This window comes from Xenopus laevis, chromosome 4S (genome assembly GCF_017654675.1).
Source record: "Xenopus laevis strain J_2021 chromosome 4S, Xenopus_laevis_v10.1, whole genome shotgun sequence".
NCBI classification, from domain to species: Eukaryota; Metazoa; Chordata; class Amphibia; order Anura; family Pipidae; genus Xenopus; species Xenopus laevis.
This window is the reverse complement of record NC_054378.1, coordinates 29,173,334-29,200,562: the sequence shown is the minus strand read 5'-3', so window position 1 is coordinate 29,200,562 and position 27,229 is coordinate 29,173,334.

Genomic DNA, 27,229 nt, shown 5'->3' with positions numbered 1-27,229 from the left:
TGTATTCCCTTACTTGCTAAAAAGCTATCCAACCCCTTCATAAAGCTATCTAATGTATCAGCCTGTACAACTGATTCAGAGAGAGAATTCCACAGCTTCACAGCTCTCACTGTAAAAAACCCCTTCCGAATATTTAGGCGGAACCTCTTTTCTTCTAATCGGAATGGGTGACCTCGTGTCAGCTGGAAAGACCTACTGGTAAATAAAGCATTAGAGAGATTATTATATGATCCCCTTATATATTTATACATAGTCATCATATCACCCCTTAAGCACCTCTTCTCCAGCGTGAACATCCCCAATTTGGCCAGTCTTTCCTCATAGCTAAGATTTTCAATATCTTTTACCAGCTTAGTTGCCCTTCTCTGTACCCTCTCTAATACAATAATGTCCTGTTTAAGTGATGGAGACCAAAACTGTACGGCATATTCTAGATGGGGCCTTACAAGTGCTCTATACAGTGGAAGAATGACCCCCTCCTCCCTTGACTCTATGCCCCTTTTAATACAGCTCAAGAACTTATTTGCCCTTGATGCTGCCGACTGGCATTGCTTGCTACAGCCAAGTTTATCATCTACAACGACTCCAAGGTCCTTTTCCATAATGGATTTGCCTAGTGCAGTCCCATTAAGGGTATAAGTGGCTTGGATATTTTTACATCCCAGGTGCATGACTTGGGCTGGATAATTTTGTGCAAACACTGATACATTACTTACAACACCCTCCCCTAAGTCATTAATGAACAAGTTAAATAAAAGTGGACCCAATACTGAGCCCTGGGGGACCCCACTAAGAACCTTACTCCAAGTAGAGAATGTCCCATTAACAACCACCCTCTGTACCCGATCCTGTAGCCAGTTTCCTATCCACGTGCAAACGACTTCATTAACCCCAACAGACCTTAGTTTAGAAAGCAGTCGTTTGTGGGGCACAGTATCAAACGCTTTGGCAAAATCCAAATAGATCACATCACTGTCCAGAATCTTACTTACCACATCATAAAATGCAATCAAATTCGTCTGACATGACCTATCCTTCATAAAGCCATGCTGATTGTTGCTCATAATGCCATTCATTAGGACAAAATTTTGAATGTGATCCCTTAACAAGCCTTCAAATAATTTGCCCACCACAGATGTCAAGTTTACTGGCCTATAATTGCCAGGCTGAGATCGTAATCCCTTTTTAAATATTGGAATAACATCAGATTTTCTCCAATCCATAGGCACCATACCAGATGACAGTGAATCTGAGAAAATCAGAAATAAGGGCTGGTCTAAAACTGGACTAAGCTCTCTTAGAACCCGGGGTGTATGCCATCAGGCCCTGGAGCCTTGTTTACATTAATTTGTATTAAAGCTTTTTGGATCATATCCTGAGTCAGCCACTGACTAGATTGAGCTGAACCATTAGTGCAGTTATTAAGTGAGCCTGTGAACCCAGACTCCTCTATTGTATACACTGAAGAAAAGAACTTATGTAACACATTTGCCTTATCTGTATCTGTTACAACCATACTGGTACCATTATTTAATGGAGCAACACTCTCAACCTGCATCTTTTTACTATTAATATATTTAAAAAACTTTTTAGGGTTAGTTTTCACCTCCACCGCAATTAACTCTTCATTTCTTTTCTTAGCCTTCCGGATTGCTGATTTACAACATTTATTCATTAAATGCAGCTTCTGTCCCTACAGATTTGTAGTTTTTAAATGACTTTCTCTTCTTTCCCATTAACTTCTTTACTTCTGTATTAAGCCACACAGGATGATTCTTAGAGCTTCTACGTTTAGTCCTTAAGGGAATAAATTCAGAACAGTAATGATTTAATATCATTTTAAAGGACAACCATTTCTGTTCTGTGTTTTTAGCTGAAAACCTAATGCCCCAATCAATGCTCTGTAGGGCAGCCCTCATGAAAGTTAATAAATAAACACTTTAAAAAAAAAAGGAAGTGGACACTGACACTCAAGCACATAGAACATTAATCATAGTTGATTACTATACCCTAAGCACATAACAACAGCTTCAACCAGGGCTCATTTACCAACACTGGATACATGTGCACCTGGGCAGTATCCCATAGAAACTAGTTTTTAGTTTTTGTTCAGACAGCCACGTGAAGAACAATAACAGCAACAATTTAGTTGGCATGGCATATAAGCATTATATGCAGAGAGACACAGTGGGCATTGGTACCCTTGCATTTTTTGCTCCCCATCTTAAGATGCATGGTATTAGGAGATAAAGTACTGCTGCTTTCTAACTGTCATGGGTAGAACCACACAAGGTGGGAAATTTAAACTAATGTCACTGTTCCCCTCTCTGTCCTGCTGGTTAGACAGTGCAAATTTGCCAGATTATCAAACCAATGCACCACTGCTGCACCACAACCAGAGCACAGGCTCACAGCTATAAACATTACAGCTAAAATGACTGTAGCTTATTAACCTTATCTTTTGTAGTTCCGTGCTCTGTTTCTTTTTCCATTGTATTAAGTATTTTTCTCCACTATATCACAGTGGTTATTTGTTATTGAGATGCCACATTCAACACATCCAATTGGTTGGTTCAGACTTTTTTCTCCCTTTGCACTTTGCTCTGTACTTTACTGTTGTAGTTTTCTTTATAACTTACTTTTTTGTTTTCTCTGTGTTCAGCCCCCATTCTAATCTCTTCTCATTTTCTAATCGTTCTTGTAATCTTTCTGTGCCTTTATTCCTTTCTTCTAGGTAATTTTCCTAATTCTTCCCCATAAGCTCCTCTTACACAGTGCTGTGCATGTGGTGCGACTGGATGGTGAGTGCAGAGGTTCAAAGTTCAATACTCAGCAAACTGTCCAAACACGTTCTAGTAGAAAATATATGGTTTATTTAACCCTTTTTAAAATGTAAATAGCAGTTTGTGGACAGCATTTTTTAATTGACTGGATCAGTAAGGAGAATCAGCTGCTGTGGACAGGTCCTATTTTTGGAGGGGGGCATAGACCCGGCACCTCCTGGTTCCGACACCTATGCTTAGCCATACTTTCGAACACTGAAAAATGGAACAATGAACAAAAAAATCTGGCACAAGTAGCGTGCCAAGATTTTTTTGTCCATGAACATTTTATGACCACATCCCCAAATTTTAAAAAGGCAGGTTATAAAAGTTTGAACATTTCTGTGAGTTCTAGGGCCATGTTTTATTTTTACATTACATTTTTGTTTTTCACAATTTTGCTAATGAATGTGAAATTGCCCTTTAAGCTGTGAGTCACAGTTCTCCCAAAATACTTGCTTATTTTAAATAGTTACAATTGTATCTTTGCCAATATTAAATTGTTACAAATGTATCTAAATGCAGGTGCTGAGTATTCTGGGTTCTCTGCCAAAATGACTCTTCTTTAATTAATTTTCAGAAACTTTTATCTTTTTTCTGACGACAGAGATGTAACATAGTAACATAGTAAGTTAGGTTGAAAAAAGACAGGTTCATCAAGTTCAACCTTAAGTCTAACAGCTAGTTGAGCTAGCAAGTAAAAAAAAACATTTGAAGCCTCTCCAATTTGTCTCAGAGGGGGAAAAATTCCTTCCTGACTCCAAGATGGCAATTAGACCAGTCCCTGGATCAACTTGAACTATAAGCTATCTTTCATAGCCCTGTATTCCCTCACTTGCTAAAAAGCCTTCCAACCCTTTTTTGAAGCTATCTAATGTATCAGTCAGAATGACTGATTCAGGGATGGAATTCCACATCAACACAGCTACACAGCTATCTCTGTAAAAAAACTGCTTCCGAATATTTAGATGGAATCTCCTTTATTCCAATGGGTGCCCATGTGTCAGCTGAAGGACCTATTGCTACTGGTATTTAAAGCAGTAGAGAGAGATTAATCCCCTTATATATGTATACATAGTTAACATATCACTCCTTAAGCACCTCCTCTCCAGCATGAACAACCCCAACTTGGCCAGGCTTTCCTCATAGCTGAGATTTTCTATACCTTTTACCAGCTTAGTTGCCCTTCACTGGACCCTCTCTAATTCAATAATGTCCCGTTTGAGCACTGGAGAACAAAACTGTATGGCATATTGTAGATGGGGCCTTAGCAGTGCTCTGTACAGTGGAAGAATAACCCTTTCCTTCCACATATCCATGCCCCTTTTTCTACAGCTCAAGACCATGTTTGCCCTTGGATCTGCTGACTGACATTGCTTGCTACAGCCAAGTTATTATTATCCAAGTTCCTTTTCCATTTTGGATTTGCCTAGTGCAATTCCATTAAGCCTTTAAACTGTGCAACCGGGTGTAATTTGGAAGCGGTGTGCCATCCAATATATGATATTATTTACGTAAACTTTGATGAGCACCTGCCCTACTTCTTATTTTGGATTAGCTTTTTCGTTTGGCTGATTATTACACTTAAACAAGGATCACAATACAAAACAGCACGATGTATAAACCATACACAATGGAAGAAGTGGACAAGATTTTGTTTACTGAGACTTTCCTGGACACATTTGTTGAGTTACGAGCAAAGGAAGCTTTTCATGAACTATTACGATTACGTAAGAAGGAAACAGAGCTGCACCTTCATGGGGTCTCACTCTCCTAGTACTATAGCGAAAAAAGGATCCCAAGAGGTTTTCGTCTAAATAATACCCCCACAATTGGCAGAGACAATGTGGATTTCTGTAACAAGTGGTGCGCTATATTGGATAGATGCTCATTTGAATTGATACTTCTGGTGATTGAGGAAACGGGCCGGGAACTAAAAGCTACATGTGGGGAGATTTTGCAGTTTGAGAGTACCAACTTGGATGCTATTAAGAACGACAAGGATACCGACTGGCTGAAAAGACTACAGGAGCAGGTGATGCAGTATAAAAACGATATACTTGCCTTTAAACGCTTTCATGCGAGTACAGCAGGATCATAAGGATGATTACGTATGTCACTGGCGCCGTGGTGGTAGGCCAATCGGACAGAGACGCCGGATGATGACGTCACACAAACCGTGGCGACCCCTGGGATATGCGTCGAGTAGTGGCGATTCAGAAGAGGAAGTGGATGTGGCAGCTCGTGTAGCGGAGAAGCCTTTTTTAGGAAGCAAGCAGGCCAAGGAGAAAGAAGGCACCCCAAATGCCGTCGCAGTGGCAGAACGCACCCTGAGAGAGAAAGTGCGAAGGAGACCTCCACGGCGTGGTGCGAAAATGAACTAGAGCAACCGGTTATTAACCTCTCTGGACATCAGTTAACACTGGGGAAGTAAGCGTCTTATCACGTGGCTTATCTTTTGTTCCAACACTAAAATCGCATGTATTTTAAAATGTTGTGGATAATTATAAGTTTTCCCGGAAGCTACGTTTGAGGAATACTTTAAAAATAAGACTGCCACCACTACACAAAATGGGGATGAAAATAAGAAATATAAATCACGGAGTGACTTTGATCCTGGCACTGCAAATAGTTCCCTGCATCCATATTCCCGTATAATTAATGATGTGGCAATACACGACACACAGTTACCCCGGCATAGGGGGAATTTGAACAAAGAAGAAGGGGCTAATCTCTAAACTCTCAGCGAAAGATCAGATATTATAGTAAAGCCGGCGGATAAGGATTTTTATTATAAAAATACACTTACATTAATTCAAAACGTTAACATATCAGAAAATCAAAAAAGGAACAAGCCCACCCATGCACCCTCCTGCCCGCAGAGTCCATCCCTCTGTCCATAGGCAATAGTCCAAATCACCAATTTACAAGGCCAAACTTGCAAAGTCTTGTTTTTGTCCATATGGCCTTTGCACCACCCCAAAAACAATAAGTAAACTCCCCCACCCTTCCAGAAATGCATGAAGAACAATCTCGGGACATTTCTCTGCTCGTACATTGTGCTGTGCAATATCTCTGCCATCACCCTGAGGATAAAAGAAGAGCAGTATCAGAGTGTGGGAGACAATACCAATACAACAGTTTCCATACAGCGCATAACAAGATGCAAGTTTACAGAGGAATGTGTACCCATCGCCATCGCTTTTCATTAGCCACAGACCTTCTTATATCATTTTCCTTCAGGAAACTCAACTGAGCCAGAGTTGCCATAACAATGTTACCAGGAGTAGCACCAGCAAAGCCAAAGGATCTCCTGCACCTATGCTGCCAGATCTGGTATCGTGTGCAGGCGATGATAATGTAAAGGGTCTCACGGTCCAGTAGATGTTGCCTGACAGAAACCCCATAGGCTGACTCTGTATAGGTCAAGTTTTTCAGGGCGGGAACTTTAAGAGCTGTGGCTAACTGACCATACACGTCTCTAGTCACAGGGCAACTGACCAGAAAGTGATCCTGGGTCTCTTCCTCTTCACATTCCCAGGGGCAATTTTTGCTGCCAATACTAAGATAATTTAAGTTGCCCCGGACATAAAGTTTCCCTTGGAGTGAAAGCCAACAGTTGTCAAAGAACTTAGGGGGGAGTCTCTTGCCATTAAGATAGCGAAGGCAGGAATGAAGGATGTCACCCACACAGTCTCTCAGAGCGAGAGGAACAGAAAAAAAGTCCCTGATCACCCTGTGGTACAACTGCCTTCGGGAAGATGTGGCCAGCTCACCCACCCTGACATCCCACCTCTTCAGAATCTTCAGAGCGAGAACTAGGTGTGATGGGAGGGATCCCTGTACTATCCGAAATCTCTTCATTCTACCGCCTTGAAACCATGTCCCTACAAAAGGCGATACCCAGTTCCTGATACAGACTTCCCACAGGGAATCATTTCCTTGGGCCAAACCCCCAAAGTTAAACTTCAGGAAAAGTGACCCAAAGAAAGCCACTGGGCACAACATGCCCAAACCACCCTCCTTCCGCTGTAGGTACGTTATCCCCCTTTTGACTGGATTCAGCCCGTGTCCCCAGAGCAACTGGAAAAACAGACTGTGGACCCTGGCGTAGAGAGATTCTGGCAATGGATACACGTACGCTACATACAAAAACAGAGGGACCAGATAGGCCTTGATAAGCTTCACCTTTTCCCTGTAGGCCAGCCTCCATCCCTTCCATCGCTGGACCTTTGCTGTTCCGGCATCCAGTTTCTCATCCCAATTTAGCCTGCAATTGAAGCCGGCGGATAAGGGTGGAGCGGTAGTGGTTTTGGACTACCATTATTATAGAACGGAAATATTGGGACAACTATCGGATTCAAGGTGTTATCAGAAACTAACATATGATCCAACCAATTTGTTTCAATTACCGCTTAAGCAAATGCTGAACGAGGCTTGTATGAGTGGCTGGATCACGAGTGACCTCAAAGATGGACTGTTCCTAGAATATCCGGTAAGACCTGTTATTTATACGCTACCGAAAATCCACAAAAACCTTACACAACCGCCAGGGAGACCCATAATATCAGCAGTGGGTTCCCTAACTGAGAAAATAGCTAAATATGTGGATGAGTTATTGCAACCTTTGATACATGGGATAGGGTCTTTCCTACAGGACACCACCGACTTTTTACGTGTCATTGATAGTGTGGCTGCTGGGGACCAAATATTTAAATTTGTTACCATGGATGTCCATAGCCTTTATACGTGCATACCGCACGAGGCTGGAATTGAAGCAGTTAGGGAACTAATGAGTGGAATCATTATATAAGAATATTATATAAGAATTATTTCAAATTTGAAAAGAATTTCTTCCTGCAGCTGCTGGGGACTGCCATGGGCTCTAATGTAGCACCCTCATACGCAAATGCATATATGCATTTGTAGGAAACAAATCACATTTTGCGTCACCCTTTATTTCGTCAATATGGTGGATACTACAAGCGCTACATTGACGATTTATTCTTTTTATGATTTGGGTCAGAGGATGATTTACTCAGACTTGTGGATAGTCTGAATCATATACCTTCCAATATACGGTTCACCATGCATTATGATTTTGGGAGTATACAGTTCCTGGATGTGACAGTATATAAGGATCTGGTTGCAAATAGGCTTCAGACTGTACAACAGTCTGTTACATTATACTAGCAGCCACCCCAAACATCTGTTAAACTCATTGCCTAAATCCCAAATCTTACGTGTGGTGCGGATCACCAGTGACAAAGAGGAAAGAGTTGTGGCCCTAAACTATATGAGTGAACAATTCCTCAGGAGGGGATATCCTAAAGAACTAATTGACAAAGTAAAACAATGGGCCATATCCATAGATAGGGATACTCTATTTAGGGGTGATCTTGATACCAGGATGGGTAAGGTGAAGGATGATGAAAGATTATTATGTACTACAACCTACGATGCATGTACTCCATTGATTAAGAGCTCTATATTACAGCACTGGCCCATTATAAAAACGGACACGGAATTATCTGCAATCAATAAGAAGAGGATCCAATGCGGGTACAGAAAGAATAAAAACCTGAAGGAATTATTGTCCCCCACGGATCCGGTAAGCAAGTACGATAATAAATCGGAGGGTTAATAAACCAGGTTCTTACAAGTGTGGAAATTGTGTGATGTGTAATACCCTTATAACAGGGGATACCTTTCGCCATCCACATAGTGGGAGGGCATACCATCAAACAGAGGCTTACCTGTACCTCCCGCAATGTTGTCTATATAATCAAGTGTCCATGTGGACTCCTATATTGTGGGAAAACGAATAGGCAGTTAAAAGAGCTAGTGAGGATGCATCGTTCAACTATTCGGGCAGCACTTGATCCAAAACCCAAGAAGGATGGTAAACAAGATATTTCGAAATAACCAGTGGCACAGCATTGTCTGCAAGCTAAACATCCACCTTCCTCTTTCAAATGTATGCCTATAGACAGTGTTCAGGATTTACCACGGGGAGGTGATGTGGATAAATTATTATTGCAAAGGGAGGCATATTGGACTTTTGAGTTGGACTGTGTCTCCCCTCGTGGATTAAATGCGTTGCTGTTAAACTGCTTCCTCTCTGGGTGACTGATATGCTCTGACATACAGATGAGGAAATGATTATGTATGGACTTACATTGTTGCTGATAGGGAATGTAGGGAAGTGTTATTTGCCCTTTCCCTAACTGCATAACCCTGTGACTTTAAATCTGGATCCACCAAAAGCATGGCTGCTGCTTGCACTGCAGTGAGACAGTTTTCAGCCACAGCCTAGCCAATCAGCAAGAAGGATTTGCTTCTGACCTTGTGACCTCTCTGAAAGAAGTTTGGAGCCAAAATGAAAGTGAGGCTTAGGTTAACCAGGAAGAAGAGAAGAGGAAAGCATGGACTAATACACTGAGAGCAGCCTGCAACCTCTCCTTCTCTCTTGTGAGTGTTCCTGCTGATTTATCTGAGTAGGAAGCTAGGGATTTCACCTATAGAATATTTACCCATATAGGGAATCGCATAGTCAGAGCACAGGGAGTTAGTTAACCCTTTCCAGTCAGCCATCATAGGGACTGGAACTAGTGCAGCTGCCTGAGCTATTGCTAGGGAAGTAATCCCTGTAGGATAGATAGGACTTCAGCCCTGTAGTGAGTTGCCAGTGTGTACACCGGATCTGGACTGTGGATTTCCCATCAGCCTCCGTGACACGTGCAGTGGATCCTCAGGAATTTAGGAAGCCTTTCTCTACACCAGCATTCCAAGCACAGTGTGGATTAAAGCTGCCAGACTGCTTCCCTGTATCTGCTCTGCCTCACAGGATCTTTATTCTTTCATTATCACTGGGAGTTGGTGAGACCTTCACTTCACACACCCCAGGGTGCTTCAATCTAGTGTTGCAACACATACCTCTTCTATTACTACTTTGGTATATACCCTCAGACCTCTAGTGTGCACACTCACCATTCTTAAAGTTACAGTGGAAATTTTCATACCAAGGGTGATACTTATGATATTGTCTTATATTCATCGTATTATTGTTATTTCACTGTTCTTATTGCATTTGCATATATTGCATTTCTAATATTACATATTACTGCATATCTGCCTATTGTGTGGTTTATTGTCTGCTACAATTTTTACCAAAATCACTGCTATTGCAGTTCCCAGGGAGTTGTATGCCACCAATGTCTGGTTTTAGCCCTGGGTGGAGGCACTTAACTTATCCAAACCCCGCAAATCTCCCATTTAGCGGAGGCTTGGGATCTATACTGTTAGCGCCACAGTGTGGCCCTGGATATTCCTGCCAAGAACGGGTTACAGGAATATCCTCTGAAAGTATATCTAGATGTTGAGTTTTTTTACCCCCTTAATTGTATGTGGGGTAGTTTTAGGTTTTGTTAGATGCCTTTCCACTCATTTATAAACTTCTAATAAAGGGGTAGATGTATTTACTATGGGGGATCCCGGAAACGGAATTAGCACCAAAGATTACTGATATGGCTAACATGGTTACATATATCTGTTGATTTTAAAGTATTTTTACTATTTCTATATTCACTTGCCCAATATGTATTTATGATATTATGATATTTTGATATTAGCACATGTCACTTTGATATTGTATATTTAAAAATATTCTTAATTTACCTTTTATACTAATTTGGTGTGCGGCTCTATGTACAGGATTATATATTTCATGTTTGATCCAGCACCCACAACAATATTATTAATCCGGATCAGAGTGCAGCTGCTGCTGTCAGAATATATATATATATATATATATATATATATATATATATATATATATATATATATATATATATATATATATATATTCTGACACACACAGGACTTATGGAGTAAAAAAGGTTTTTATTTTAACATAAAAAAACCAAAGTTTCGGCTAGAAACGTTAGTTTTTTTTTTGTTAAAATAAAAACCTTTTTTTCTCCATAAGTCCTGTGTGTGCTAGCTTCTTTTGAGCCGTTGTAAATACTAATACATAGCTCTGCACCCAGGCACCTTATACCAGTATACTACATGCTGTGCCGGCAGGCATTTCCAGTTCTATATCTATCTATCTATCTATCTATCTATCTATCTATCTATCTATCTATCTATATATAAAACCAACCTGAAAAGAACTGCAATCACAGGACTTTAGTGCAAACAAAAAAAGTGGTTTCTTTTTTTTTTGTTTGCAATAAATAAGTCCTTTGCGGTTCTTTTCAGGTTGGTTACATGATTATATAACCAGCGCCCAGGCGGTTGTTGTTTTTGTGCATGAGTGCTCCAGCTTTACCAAGGAGATGTGCCATACTTAAGACCTTCATCAGATAGAAGAACACCAAAAACTCCTGCTTGTCACATCTAATGAAAGAACAAAACCTGCATCAAAGATGTTTTTAATGCTATTATTATATTGTGTTGTGAATAATAAAAAAAAACTGTGTACTTCAAACATCAAGGTTGATCGATTATGTCATATACAATGTTTTTTATTGATGGATTTGCACTGTCATCTGTAATATTTCTTCTCACTTTCAATGTCCAGTGACACATATGCTGTCTTGCACAAAATGACTCTTTAAATTGTGATCCTTAACTCTTTAGGTAGCTAGTTTTAGGTATTTAGCTTTAGGTATCCTGTTGTTTGGAGTCATTAAAGTAATGTGTTCACTATAAAAGTTAACTAATAGTGATGGGCGAATCTGTGGCGTTTCGCTTCCCAGAATAATTAGAGAATTTCCCACGAAATGGCGAAAAATTAGCGAAACAAGATGCACGCTGTGATTTTGGTGCGCGTCAAAATAATACGTTGCTGTCCCTTCGTGCGTCAAAATAATTTGTTGCGAACGCTTATCTGTGTTTTGCTGCACAACGTTATTTTTTGACGTGCAATGCAATTTGATGAAAAACACCATCTTTTTGGGTGTTTTGTTTGTGTCACCTTTTTTCACCTTTGGAGCTACCAATAAAACATTTTCCATTACTTTCAAGCTTTGTAGACTGATGATAAATTAATATGACATCTTTTGCTTTGTGTCTCAATGTGCTGAATTGCACTGGAGTCAATGAGAAGTCCAATTCACTCGTGTGTTTCACTTAGTATACTGCTACAAACATGCCCTGCATTGTTAGAGGACTCCTATCTTTTCAAAAGAAAAAAAGGGCTCTCATTTTGCCAGTTTCTTAAAAACATCTGTGATTATTTAAAATATCAGTGAAAATTGAAAAAGGCGTATTTTCATATCTATTCATTTTTTTTTTATTCATTTATTTTTTATACTATTTTTCACTGCACAGATTGGGCTATTTCAAACTTTTGAAGTTCCTCTTGGCTAGTTTTGGGCTGGTTTTGTAGCTGACTTTGGCTGGTTTTAAAAATTACAATCACAACCCTGTTGTCACCTTTTTCAGCTTTGGGCAGGCCCAGACTGGCAGGTGGGGCTGCTATCAGGTGCCATAGACAGTCACTATTTAGTGGGCTGATGGGGCCTGTGTGGGCCTCTGTGTACTTTGAATGCCAGGGCCTATTTTGACTCCCAGACCAAACATGGCTTTGGGGCTACCATTAAAACAATTTCCCTTACTTTTAAGCTTTGTACACTGTGATAAATGAATATATGGCATGGCATATGGGAAGAGCAATTCACACTTATGTTTCACTCAGTAACTGCTACACACACATGCCCTCCCTGTATACATTGTTATAGCACTCCTATCATTTCAAAAGAAAAAAAGTGTTCACATTTTGTCAGTTTCTTAAAAACATCTGTACTTTTTACATTAGCTCTGGTTGACTGGTAATGGTATCTACTACTACTCTCAGTCTATATTGCTGTTGAACCAAAAAGTACCATCTGTAGTTTATTATTAATAGCTTACTAACACAGGCTCAACTATTAATAATTAATCTGAACACATAATATCTGGGTGCTTTGTATCAAACATTAAGATCAATAAACCATATATTTATGAACCATATATTAATGTGTAAATGTAAGTAGTCATAATTGTGTTATATTATCCAAACAACTTCAAGTACCATATGAGAAGTAGTTAAATGAAAAATAAACTCAGTTTTGAACAAGTTTTATATAAACAATTAAACACAAGAAAAGCACAACAGTACTGCATTAAAAAATACAGTTATATTGCAGGAGGGGGAGGAGGGTTATCCCTCAAGATGTGCAGCAGGTCCCTCATTTCCCTAATCTCCCACCTTATTTCTGTGACCTGCTGCACCAGGCCAGGTAGGAGGATGCGGTGGTGGTAGTCAGCCACCGTCTGTGTAGCAGCATCCGCTGCTGCTACACCTCTGCCCCTTCCTCTTCAGCCTCTGATGGAGACTGTGGTGGAGGTGCTAGATGACTCGCAGCAGGTTCTGCTGCCTCCTCCTCTCTGCCTCCTGCTGCATTGGCCTCTTCCTCTGCCTCTCCTTCAGCTAGATATTCTTGGATCCACTCCGCTGGCAATCAAAGAATTTCAGAGTAATACAGCACTTGCATTTGTACAGTACAAATTATACAGGCTGAGTTGTTGTGTAACTACATGAAAAACATCATCGTTAAGGGTGGCAAGTATGGGGCGGGCAAAACCATTAAGAGAGTTTTTTTGCAGCAGACAATGTCCATCAGGCCTGGACTGGCAATCTCTGGGTTCTGGCAAATGCCAGAGGGGCTGCTGTAAGTTGCCATAGACAGGCACTATTTAGTGAGCTGGTGAAGTGCTGTTTGAGCCTCTGTGTAGCTGAAATGCCACGGTTAGGGTTAACCCTAACCCTAACCCTAATCAGTCCAGACCTGATCTCCATTTGACAGCTCATTTACTTGTTATCTAACTTGTCTGCAATTATATGACAGTCAGTCAAAGTCAACTGTTCCAATCCTAATTAAAGTATTCACTTAAATACATTTTTACTTTGTTTATAAAACAAGTAGTGACTTTATTGTAATAAACGAGAGAATTCTGTTTTCTTTTTATATAACTCTACCTGCCACCTCCACACGCATATCATCCACAAAAGCAGTGTGCCTCCTCTTCAATTCGCACCAGATTCTCTGGAGGATGCGCAGAGGCAGGATGACCCCAAATTGCCAGTGCAGCCTGCACCCCAGCCGCTCCATAATACTCTGGCGGAGTGCCTGGATGCCTATTGTCCTGGGAGGGATATTGTCATATCCCTCCCGAAGCAGGTACCTGATGAGGTACCTCACCTCCTCCTCTCTCATCATGCCAGGTCCTACTAAAGCCATGTCTTGCAAGTTTTGGAATGCTACAAGTGGAAGGGCAGGGCATTTATACTGGTGACGCCCATTTTTGACGCGCGTACAATGCACGCGCCATGGGACGCTTGCACTCACGCAGATGTATGTGTTGAGTTTGATGTGGGGCGCCATATTTCGACGCAAAGGCGCCGAAATTGACAAATTGACTACTGTAACACTCAAATACATTGATTTTTCTTTTTACATTTTAATATTAATGTCACACTATATTTGCTAATCAGGCACTAATAGAAGTAACATTATTAGAATTAAAATTAGAATTAGAAGAAGAGGTAGACCCCAACCATAAATAATTAACCTGAAAATGAGGCCACATAATTTTTAGGAGCCTTGGCAGACCCAATCCAGAAGAAATTAGACAAGCTTATGGCAGCAGTAGCATCACCGTAGAATTAAAATTACAATTAGAAGAGGTAGGCCTCAACCATAAAAAATTAACCAGAAAATGCGGCATTATTGGAAACCACATAATTTTTAGGAGCCTTGGAAGACCCAATCCAGAAGAAATTAGACAAGCATGTGGCAAATAATTTGATGAATCTGCTATTGAATTGAGTGTCCCTAAAATCCATTATATTTTTTTTAGTTGCACGTTTCACATAATGCAAACCTTCAATACAAGTATAATATAACACAACACTAGCATTAGTTGTAGACATAGGCAGATTTTCATTAAGGCTAGGGGAGGCTAAGCCTCCCCAAAGGTATCTGAAACCTAAAACAAAAAGAAATAAAATAAAACCTGCGGGGGCGTGGCTGACCATGAGAGAGATCACACGCACCTTCTAGGAGCTCCGTCTCTTGAAAGCCTAATTGACCTGATAATTAGCAATCTGGACTTTTTCTTATACTGATCGGGACACCGATACTAAGAGGGTCAGCGACACTAATTATGGGAAAGAAGCGTGGTAAAGACCAGCATTCGACCATGTCTCCGTTTATACGGTGATCGACTACACACAGCCAGGCCAAAAACCAAGATGGCGCCGACGTGCTGGAAAACAGATCCAGGAGGCAAAATTTGCGGTTTAGGGGAATCCCAGAGGATATTGGGGCCCCGGAAATTCACAATTACCTATATGATCTGTTTCACATCATGTGCCCTGATACCCCAGTGAAGTTATGGACATTAGACAGAGCCCACCACTCTCTGGCCCCTAAACCGCCAACATCCAAACCCCCACGTGACATTATAGTGCGGTTCCACTATTACAAGGGCAAGGAAGCGATATCATCAGCTTCACGCAACTCTACTTCGGTAGAATTCCGCAGCCATAAGATACAAATCTTTGCTGACCTTTCCCCAGTCACACTATCTAAAAAACGGGAACTCAGGCCCATCACTCAACAACTACGGGACCACAAGATCCCATATCGCTGGGGATTCCCCTTCAAGCTGTTGGCTAACCACCAAGGTCAAACATATATATTACAAAACCTGGACAACACTGCTAAATTCCTAGCTGCCTTAGGCGTAAAGCCGACGGGAACAAGTTCACTGACTAAACCAGCTCAGCCTGGAAAGCCCTAATTGGTCTACAGTTCCTAACCCATCTAAGGAACCCCGGCTATCTTTAACCCCATCACCGCCTACAATAACTTGACTCCCACAATGATCTCAAATAACGTGATACTACTATCTTTCCCTCTTAAACTGTGATGATAAGAGGAAGGCTGCTCCACGAAATGCAGTGGACTCTCCAACAACCTCCCCCCTTACCAGGAGTTTGTTTTATTCCACGAGGCTCGCACTCTGAGCCCCTATAGACAGTTGTTTGTTAGTTCTCTCTTTTTTCTATTTTTACTTTTTGTTACCTTTTTTCATGTTAATGCGCCTACCACATCCCCATACTTAACTAAGGACACATTTCTGGACGTAAAACGCTTACCATCACGATAGAATCCACCAAGGGTACTGGATAGTCACCCCACCATAAATAGAGGCATCAGGACATCAACAGATTTGACATGGCCACAACCCTGTTACACACTCCAAATTCAACGCTTACTCCTTAAACCAGACAAATGTTAAGAATTATATCTTTAAATGCCAAGGGCCTCAATAGTGTAACCAAACGCTACTTAGCATTAAAGGAGATTAAAAATCTAGGAGGTGATATTGCGTTCATACAGGAGACGCACTTTGAGGCTCAAACTACCTTGAAACTCTGCTCTCATTTCTACCCTACAGGATACTATGCTTCTCATACCAAAAAGAAATCTGGAGTGGCTATAATATTACACAAAGACTGTCCTTTAATGGTTGAAAATATACATCGAGATCCTTCAGGGCACTATTTGATACTCCAGGGGAAATATCTAGGGATGTCTCTGGTCTTAATTAATATATATGCACCCAATAGGAACCAGGTTTCATTTCTGCGAAAAGTCCTAAACAAATTTCTCACACAAACCGATACCTATACTATTGTTGGAGGCGACTTCAATCTTTCTTTTTCGCAACAAATGGATAGGTCATCTCAATCATCTGACCTAACCTCCCATTCTCAATCATGAGAACTACTGTATGTTGATTGCTCAGAAGCTCATTACTATTTGATGCATGGCGAATCAACTACCCCACCGAACGCCAATACACTTTTTATTCAAATCCCCACAAAATTCCTACTCGTATTGACTATTTTTTTGTTTCCCACTCATGCTTGAATTTGGACTTCTCAACAGAAATTTACCCAATATCCTGGTCGGATCATTCCCCGATAAGTCTCTCTATAACATTAAGTGCAACCCCTCCAAGGGAACCACATTGGAGGCTCAACGAAACCTTACTACATGACACTGAAGTGCGCCAAAATATAGAAATAGCATTAAAGGACTACTTCCAACTAAACGAAACCTCAACCCCCTCCCTACCTAACCTATGGAAAGCTCACACAGCAACCATTAGGGGATGTATAATCTCCTTAACTGCACACAAAAAAAGGCAATGTAAACAAGCCCGCCTTCAACTCCAATCCCAATTAAGAAGCCTGCAAAATCTCTATAACCAACAAAAGACAGACTCTCTGCTGACAAAAATTTTAAATGAAAACAACTATGTGCCTTAAACATAAAGACACTGAAAAAGCAATTCTGTGAACTAAATAGAAATACTACCAATGGGGAGACAAGCAACACACCTTACTGGCCAAGAAACTTAAAGAATCCAAGAGTCAATCTAGGATTACATCAATTAAAACCCCTTCAGGGCGTCTCACTTATAAACCTGACCAAATAGGAGATGCATGCCACGCATACTATACCGATCTCTACAATCTCAATCTACAGATGCCGAATCCAACACCTGATACACGAGATCCCTTCACAGAATTTTTCAACTTAGCTGACCTACCTAAACTCACAGAAGAAGACTTAAGCCTCCTTAATGTAGATATTTCCCCTGAAATACACGCTTACCCTCAAATCAATGCCACCTGGCAAATCACCCGGGCCTGATGGATTTCCATACACTTACTATAAGTAATTTCTCCACATTTTTATGCCATATCTAGTCCACCTCTTCAACCAATATTTATCAGGCACTCCTATACCTTCAACAAATCTAACTTCATACCTGTCTCTTATCCCAAAAGAAGGAAAAGACCCAACAAGCTTTTCAAACTACAGACCAATTGCACTTTTAAATTCGGACCTGAAACTATTCTCCAAAATTCTTGCAAATCGCCTGGCACCAATGCTACCCAGATTAGTTTATTCTGACCAAGTAGGCTTTATCCACGGTCGACAAGCTGGCGACAACACAAGGAGAGCAATAGACCTTTTGGAAATAATAGACAGAGACAAAATCCCAGCAGTCCTATTAAGTTTAGATGCCGAAAAGGCATTCAACCACCTCAGTTGGCCATACCTGTTTCAATTACATATCAACTTATCCGGACCCTATATGGCGGCACTCAAAAGCCTATACAGCAACCCATCCACCTACTTAAAAATACCAGGTCAAGCTCGAAAACTAATATGGATTACAAATGGCACCAGGCAAGGGTGCCCCCTTTCTCCGTTGCTATATGCCTGAAGTATAGAACCTTTAGCTGCTGCCATTCGGAACTCACTCGACATCACAGGTATTAATATATCAACAAAATCTTTCAAAATCGCATTGTTTGCAGATGATGTACTTCTGTCACTAAGTAACCCTTTGATCTCACTCCCATCTCTGCAGAAGCTCTTAACTCAGTACTCTTCGATATCAGGATATAAATTAAACGTATCAAAAACAGAGGCAATGGCATTGAATATCAACCCACGAATCATGGACACGATCCAAACCAAATTTAAATATAATTTGAAAAGAGACAGTGTAATTTACCTCAGCATTCATCTCACTCCATTATACAAATCTCTCTATTCTGCAAACTACTCTCCTCTAATCCATAAGGTCAAACTGCTATTACATAAATGGTCGGAGGCACCCATATCCTGGTTTGGACGGATCTCAGAAGTCAAGATGAGCATTCTTCCGAAATTCCTTTACCTATTTGAGACTCTGCCAATTAAAATAACAAACAAAACCCTTAGTGATATCCAAACAACCCTCCACAAATTTATTTGGGCCCGAAAAAGACACAGAATTTCCAAATCTGTCCTTACAACATCAACGGACAATGGAGGCTTGGGAGTACCCTCACTTCGAAAATATTATGAAGCAGCCCAACTACGTCAACTTCTAGCTTGGTCACATTGGGACCCACCGAACAAATGGGGTCAAATTGAAAATTGCATACTCCACAGACAGTTATCTTAACTCGAGAATTTGGAGCAACATAAAATGAGCAAATTTACCACAGTCACTACTGAGCTCAATCTTACTCACACTACAAATTTGGAACAAGCTAAAAAACATAAATTGGCATCTTTATACTCTTTAAATACAATATATCTAAATCACCCGAGCTTCCCACCAGGACTTAATACCCATTTCTGCAATAAGTGGCTTATGACATATCTCCATACTGTTAAAGACTTACTACATGAAGCAACATACACCATGCTACCCTATATGGAAATAACTGAAAGAGCACCAGATGCACGAATCAGAATGTTTGAATACTTCCAGCTAAGGCACTTCATACAATCTTATGCCAAACATAGGCTACGTACATCCTCAACGCCATTCGAAAACATAGCAATACAAGGTCTACCACAAAAAGGATTAATATCTCGACTTTACAAACTTTTAAATGATCCCGCCGAAGATACCCTTCCACAACACCCCTATATAGTCAAATGGAACAACATAACACAGCAAACATTGACTGACTATGATTGGTATCAGATCTGGAGAAACGCCAAAAAAATGGTAACCTGCAACAAACAAAGGGAGCATATATACAAAATCATGATGTTCTGGTACCATACACCAGACAAACTAAATAAACTTTTCCCTAATTCACCTTCAAATTGCTGGAGAAATTGTGGACATAGAGGGACTCTGGAACACATATTTTGGGACTGCAATATAATCCAACCGTTTTGGGATAATGTATCCTTATTATTACAAAAAGTAATGCCATTCCCGATCCAAAAAGACATCACAACATTTCTACTAGGGAAACCAATCCCGCACCTACCCAGACAATCCCAAAAGCTGGCTAACCATATCCTCACTGCGGCTAGACTGACAATTGCCAGGAATTGGAAATCCGCTATATCCCCTACCATCACCGAAGTACTTCAGAGAACCAATGCAAACAGGGAATTTGAACTTAGAATTGCATGGATACAAAATCAAGTCCAACAACATCTAGATACTTGGGACATCTGGGAAATATGTGGACTGACGGACACTCATCCTCCATTGGCCTCAACACAAACTATCACGTGTTGACTCTGCAACCTCCATAGTGATGTTCTTATTGATTGATAAACCCGTGTTTTGCTATAATTTTGTCCTTACCTCCCACACATTTAATTCAATACTAGGCGCATACCTGTTCTATTTTCCTTTCCCCTTTCTTCCCCCTTTTTCTTTTCTCCTTATTTCTTCTCACACTTTCCTACTCTGCCTTTTTAATTTTCCCCCTCTTTGTCTTTGAACCTAGATAAAAATTAGAGTCTCATAAGCCGTAAACAAAATTAATCTGTTTTGTATTACTACTGGCTATCCAACGATAATTACATTACTTATGCTTATCTTAAAAAATGTTGATGATCAGAATATTCTAAATGTATGACTGTATTTTTTCTCTGATGTCTCTCTAATAAAATTATAAGTTACAAAAAAATAAAATAAAACCTGCTTCCTTGCTTCCCGCACTGTCATGTCTCCAGCATAAGCCTTCAAATATGCCTTCATATTTCACAGTCTATTTGCTCGGAGCTCCCTCCGCTGGACACTTGCTGTAAGTGCACAACGTCACTTCCTGTATATTCATCCTACACCTCCATAAGGCTTATGGCACAATTTGGACTAATCAGGCTACCGTACGCCCACCACGTGACCTAGAGCAATGCCTTGTGGGAGCCAGGACTCCATTTTACAGACCATGCTGCTGGAAGAAGCACACAGTTCTGCATCTCCCTTATGATAGAATCGCTGGTAAGGAAATAGTTACACCAAAACACCTCCACAGCTGCCAGAAACCCCGGAGACATTGCAACATAGACATTTATGCCAGTATATATATTTTATGCTGCAGTTATATGTTCATTTGCATGTTTTTATATAGTTCATTGCAAGCATACTTATTATATTTTCTGCTGTTTGTATTACAGTTTCACCTCTATTCCACTTATGTCAGCTCTCATTGCACAGAAATCTGCAACGGTGCCATAGGCAGCAGATCCTTCTCCAAAATTTGCCTGGTCAAAGTATACCCGACAGGCCAAACAGATAAAGGCATTAAGCTCTATGCATTCCTGGATGACCAGAGCAACAGATCTTTAGCCTGCCCAGCTTTCTTTGATGCATTTAATGTCAAGGGCCCAAATACTCCTTACTCTCTAAAAACATGTGCAGGATTTATCGAGACAGCAGGAAGAAGGGCATCCGGCTATCAAGTAGAGTCCATAGATGGAAAGATATGTCTACCCTTACCAACTATGATTGAATGCAACCAGATCCCCGATAATAGATCTGAAATCCCTACACCGGACGTAGCTAAGCACCAAGTACACTTGAAACGTATAATGCACTTAATCCCTGAACCTGACCCCAAGGCTCAGATAATGCTTCTCCTTAGAAGAAATATGCTATGGGTCCACAAAGCAAGGGACCAGATAAATGGCCCTCACAATGCACTTTATGCCCAGAAGCTAGATTTCGGATGGGTCATAATAGGAGACGCTTGCCCGGGAAGAGTACACGAACCAGTCTGCTTAAACAGCATGCTGACAAATACACTAGATAATGGACACCCCTCCATTTTCCCACCATGCCACAACCAGTTCCTAATAAAGGAAAAACCTTACAGCACCAGCCTGGTACACACACCCCCAAACATTTCCGATGATAATCTTACCCGTGACAGTGATCAAGATCATTTGAGATGCACAGTGTTCCAGAGAACAAAAGAGGATAACCAATTAGCAATGTCTATTGAGGATATACTCTTTCCGAAAATAATCAAACAAGAACAAGTTAAACACGATTCAAACAGTTGTGTCACCCCTCTACCTTTTAATTCAGAGATAACAACCCTTTCAAAGACATCACAGAGTACCCTACCAGGGTGCACATCTTTGGCAACAGTCCTTCGCCTGCAGTTGCAATCCACAGACTCAGTCGCTCTGCCCAAGAAAGTGAGGTACAGTATGGGTCAGATGTCAGGCGATCAGTAAAAAAAGACTTCTATGCAGATAACTGCTTAAAATTGCTACCTTCAAGCAAAGCTGCAATCAGTCTTCTCAAAAGAGCGCAGGAAGCACTCGCATGCTCCAACCTCAGGCCTTACAAAAAAGCTTCTAACAACAAAGTAGCGATTGAAGCCTTCTCTTCACAGGACTATTCAAATGATTTAAGAGACGTAACCCTCAAAATATCTGATTGGGACACCCCGCTGTCTCCTGACAAAAAGAATTTGTGGGCAGAATGGAGAAGTTCTCTAGCAACCTTTTCCAATCTTTGTGTTACACACCCATATGCCCTAATACCTTCTAGAGAGGTGCAAAGCCAAAAACTTTGTGTGTTCTCTGATGCTTCTGTCAAAGCCATAGTTGCTGTAGCATACCTCAAAACTGTGGATATCTATGGACAATGCCACATTGCATTTGTTATGGGTAAGGCAAAACTGGCATCAATTCCTGAACACACTATACCCAGACTGAAACTCTGTGCTGCCGTTCTAGCTGTAGAGCTAGCTGAGCTCATCACAACTGAGACAGGCACAGAGCCCAAAGAGACTGTATTCTATACTGACTACAACCCTGCAGAACACGCAACCAAAGCTGTTGCAGCAAGTCAGCTTAAAGACACAACTTGGCTCTCGGGACCAGCGTTCTTTTACACCACAAAAAACAAATTAGTCCCTAAAGACAGCACTTTGAGGAAGCTTCACTCATTCCTTGACCAAACTGGCCTATTGAGAGTAGGAGGCCATCTTGCAAATACCTTCTGGGACAGATGGAGAAAGCAATACATCTCCACTTTGCAGCCACTTCGCAAATGGCAAACTACCAAGCCCAACCTCAAACCTAGTGATGTTGTTCTGTTGGAAGACTGTCAGTCACAGAGGAGTGAATGGTCCTTGGGTCTTGTCACCAATACATTTCCAAGTGAGAATGGGAGAGTCCGTAAAGCTGAGGTCAAGACCTCCAAGCAAGGAGAAACCAAATTGTTCTTCAGACCAGTGACTGAACTGACTTTACTGTTGTCTCCTGAGAAATAAAGTGGTGGCATCCATAGACGCCAGACGGGGAGTGTCATGTCTCCAGCATAAGCCTTCAAATATGCCTTCATATTTCACAATCTATTTGCTCCAGAGACCCCAGAGACATTGCTACATAGACATTTATGCCAGTATAAATATTTTATGCTGCAGTTAAATGTTCATTTGCATGTTTTTATATAGTTCATTGCAAGCATACTTCTTATATTTTCTGCTGTTTGTATTACAGTTTCACCTCTATTCCACTTGCTTATTCAGTTAAATCTACAGACTCCAAGCTTAGTCTCTTTATTGGATTGTCGGAAGGTTTAGCTGCATGTCAAACTACACACTGCCTCAGGGTAATACCTAGTGAGGACAGAACACGCACTGTTCCTTTAATCAGCGATTAAAAGTTAAGGTCCTGCCTCCAAACCCGATGCTAAAGAGATCATTGCACTCTGATTGGATAGTTGTGGGTTTGCAGCTTGTCCAATCAGAGCACAGCTGACTTTACAGACAGGAAAATGTACCAACCAGGTACAGAGTAGGCGGGGCTGGGAAAACTCCACGGGAATATTTGCAGCAATTGTCATTCACAGGTACAATATACATTCTGCTATACTATTCCACCAGCTCAAATAAATAAATGATTTTTCTCAGTCAGCATCAGTCCCATCCATGTCATGAATTAATATCTTTTCCCTGAAAAAAAATGTTTTTATAGGTCTTCTGTTTCCTTTTTTGCTGCTCTTCTTTTTGCATTCTACTAGTTTTTCTTACTTTTTCATGGTTGTTTTCATGCAGATGGCACTGTGTTATTAAATACTATTTTTCCTGAAGCTATTATATGTTAATTAGCACTTCATTTATCTTAATTTATGTCCTGATGGTATTCCTACTAATATCAATACTGCATGTATGTTATCCTGTCATTTGTCAGGAGCCACTGTCTCCCACTGTGTATAATGTGCCAGGAGCCACTGTCTCCCTCTGGGTATAATGTGCCAGAATCAGGCAATAGTAGCAACAGCAGCAGCAGCAGTATTAGAATAAACTGTATTAGAACCAGAAGAATTAAATGAGGTAGACCTCAACCAGAAGAAATTAGCCGACTATGCGGCAGTATTAGAAGCTACATTTTTAGAAGCCATCTAAGCCTCAACCAGAAGAAAGTAGCCAACAACACGGCAGTATTCAAAGAAACATTTTTAGAAGCCATGTTAGGCCTCAACTACAAAAAACATTTGCCGACAATGCAGCAGTAGTATCTGCGATAGCAGTAGGAGCTTTGATAGGCCCCACCAGAAAAATAATTTGCCGACAATGCAGCTGTAGTGTCAATGACAGCAGTAGGAGCCTTGATAGGCCCCCACCAGAAAAATTTTTTGCTGACAATACAGCACATGCAGCACAGCAGCAGTACTACTAGGGCTAGTAGCAGGCTGCAGCAGCAGCAAGGGCAGCAGGTGAGGACAGATGGGGAATGGGCAATACTACTGATAGTCCGCTTCTCAGTGACCACCCCACCTGCGGCACTGAAGACACACTCTGACAGGACACTGGCAGGGGGGCAAGCCAGCACCTTCAGAACTACTGTGGCAGTTCTGGCCACTGGTCTAGCCTTGATACCCAAAAAGGCATGAGGTCATCATCAGGGCAAATGGCATCCTGCACGCTGACATCCATGTAGTCAGCCACCATATGCTCCACCCGCTGCTGGTGGTGGCTTTGGTGCTGACTGGGCCTGCCGCTGCCCGTTGAGGCTCGAAAAACCCATGAGATCTCTGCCTTTGCTGCTGCTGCTGCTAGCCCCCCAACTCTGCTGGATGTGTGGAGTAGTGGAGACCTGAGAAGTGTCAGACTGAGGGAAGGCCTCCACTAGTTTTGAGCACAGAGCCTTCCTCAATTGACCCACCCTCCTCTCTCTCTGGCTGGGTACAAGGAACTCCCCCACCTTTCCCTTGTACCATGGGTCAAGCAAAGTGGCCACCCAATAATCATACCGGTCTTTGATGGAACAGACCTGGGGATCGCTCCGGTGGCAAGTCTGCATATGGGCAGCCATGTATAAAAGGTGCCCCCGACCAACCTCTTTTTGACTGTTCTCCAGATGGAGCAGGTCATCTGGCTCAAACTGCCCCTGCTCTGTACCCTCCAATAGCTGGGATGGTTGGGTGGTGTGTGCCCTGCTCCCCATGCTGTGGAGGCACCCAGTCCTCCTCTCCCTCATCCTCCTCATCGGGCACCATTTCCTCCTCATCCTGCCTCCCAGCCAGCAGGTTGCGACCGTTGTCGCAAACAACATTACCTGCTTGGAGCTGGCGGGGAGTGAACCACCGCTGCACCTGAGTCTGGAAGGCAGCCATGAGCTCAGGTGCATTATGCATCCTCTCGCCCAGGAGGAGTTGCAGCACAGCCTGACATCGCTTATGCTGCACTGAAGCGTAACTGCGGGACACTTAAGGGGTGGCTCATCCATAGCGGAGGAGGAGGAAGTCGGCATGTGGGATTTGCCCTGTTCCCCACGGGGAGGCACCTGTAGCCTGAGGGGAGCGCCCCTGCTTGCACCCTCCCTAGCACTCACCAGGGTGCCCCAGTGTGCAGTGTACGATATGTACCTCCCCTGCCCTTGTCTGCTGGTCCACGTGTCAGTGGTGCAGTGCACCCTGCTGCAGACAGCATGATCCAGCGACAGGGACACATTCTCCACCACCTGCTGGTGGAGGGCAGGGACGGCCTTCTTGGCGGCTGGGGATCCGCCAGTTACGGGCAGCACAAGCCATCAGCTGTCGGAAGGGGGCTGCTTTCGACTAGCTGATAGGGCAGCAGCTGCACTGCCAGAAGTTTTGCCAGGCAGGCATTGAGCCTCTGCACTTGGGGGGGGCTGGGGGAGAGAGGCGTCTTGCGGGTGAGGAACTGGGGGACAGGGTCCGCATTGAGGAGGAGGCTGCAGAAGAGGCTGAGCTACACAGAGTCTGCCTTCGACTGTGAGCCCCAGAATCCTCTTCCCTTGCTGCAGGGTCTGGGGAGCTAGCACCTCTTCCCTCAAGGAATGGGAGGAGGTGGACAGGAAGCACCACTGCTCCCCAGTGCCCTGCCACTTTGGTGCTGCTCCCACGTCATCCTGTGATGATGTTTCATATGGGAACTTAAAGCTGACGTTCCCATATGTGACCCTGCCTGCCCCCTTCGAACCTTCTGCCGGCAGAGCTGGCACACTGCTACCGCCTGGTCTTCTGCCTGGCACGTGAAAAATGCCCATACTGCTGAAGTGCGGGCCACTGCCTTGCCTGCTGTGGAGGGTTGGGCATGGTCCCCACCCGTACGCCCATAGGCTTTGGACCGAGGTGCAGTGCTGCTCTGTTGCCTGCCCCCCCTAGCAGTGGTTGGTGGAGCCGGCTCTTCATCCTCATTAACAACACACAGTTCTCCCCCTGAACTGCTGCTGTTATCCTGCTGCTGTTATCCTCCCAGGGTCTGTCCCTGTCATTGCCTCCCCCAGACCAGACCCTGCCTCATACATGGCATCCATACCCACATCCAGCTTGCTGGTGTCTGACCCCACGCCAGCAACCTGCTGCCCTGCCATTAGGGGACCCTGCCCAATATCCTCTACTGATGTGGACTGTGACATGACCTCCTCCTCCTCATCAGACATGAATGCCCCCCCCATTCCTGCCTGATCATCAAAAAGATCCTGGGATATAACGCCATCTATCAAAAAGGGGACATTACCACTGAACAAATTGCAGCATATACCACATTACTCCCCAAACCTCATAAGGATCCAATGTCGGATTTATGCTCCTATAGTCCTCCAGGGATATAAGATTCTCAGCCACAATGAGTAAGTCTCTCTTGGATTTAAATAAATACTTACTCAAATCGAGCCTGGCCCCGAAGTTCCCCCTGGGCCTGACTTGAACCAAACAGATTCTCTCAGGAAATTAACCAGACAGCTTTATTTGAGGTATACATTAATACAGAGTATTACAATACAGAGTATTAAATAATAGCTCACACGCCCTGAAAGCTCGTGAGGACGTTGGGGGAACAATAAGCAATACAACAGATGACTATTTAACCATTTCTTCTTCCATGGGGCTGATCCCTTGACATCCAATCATCGTTCTTGGTTTAACATAACTATGTCACTATTTCCATCTTAGGGACAGACTCACAGTCTAAGTACAATAGCCAAATAAGGTGTAACTACTGTGTCAGCACAGTGTCCAGAATGGTATCTATGCTGTAGTTT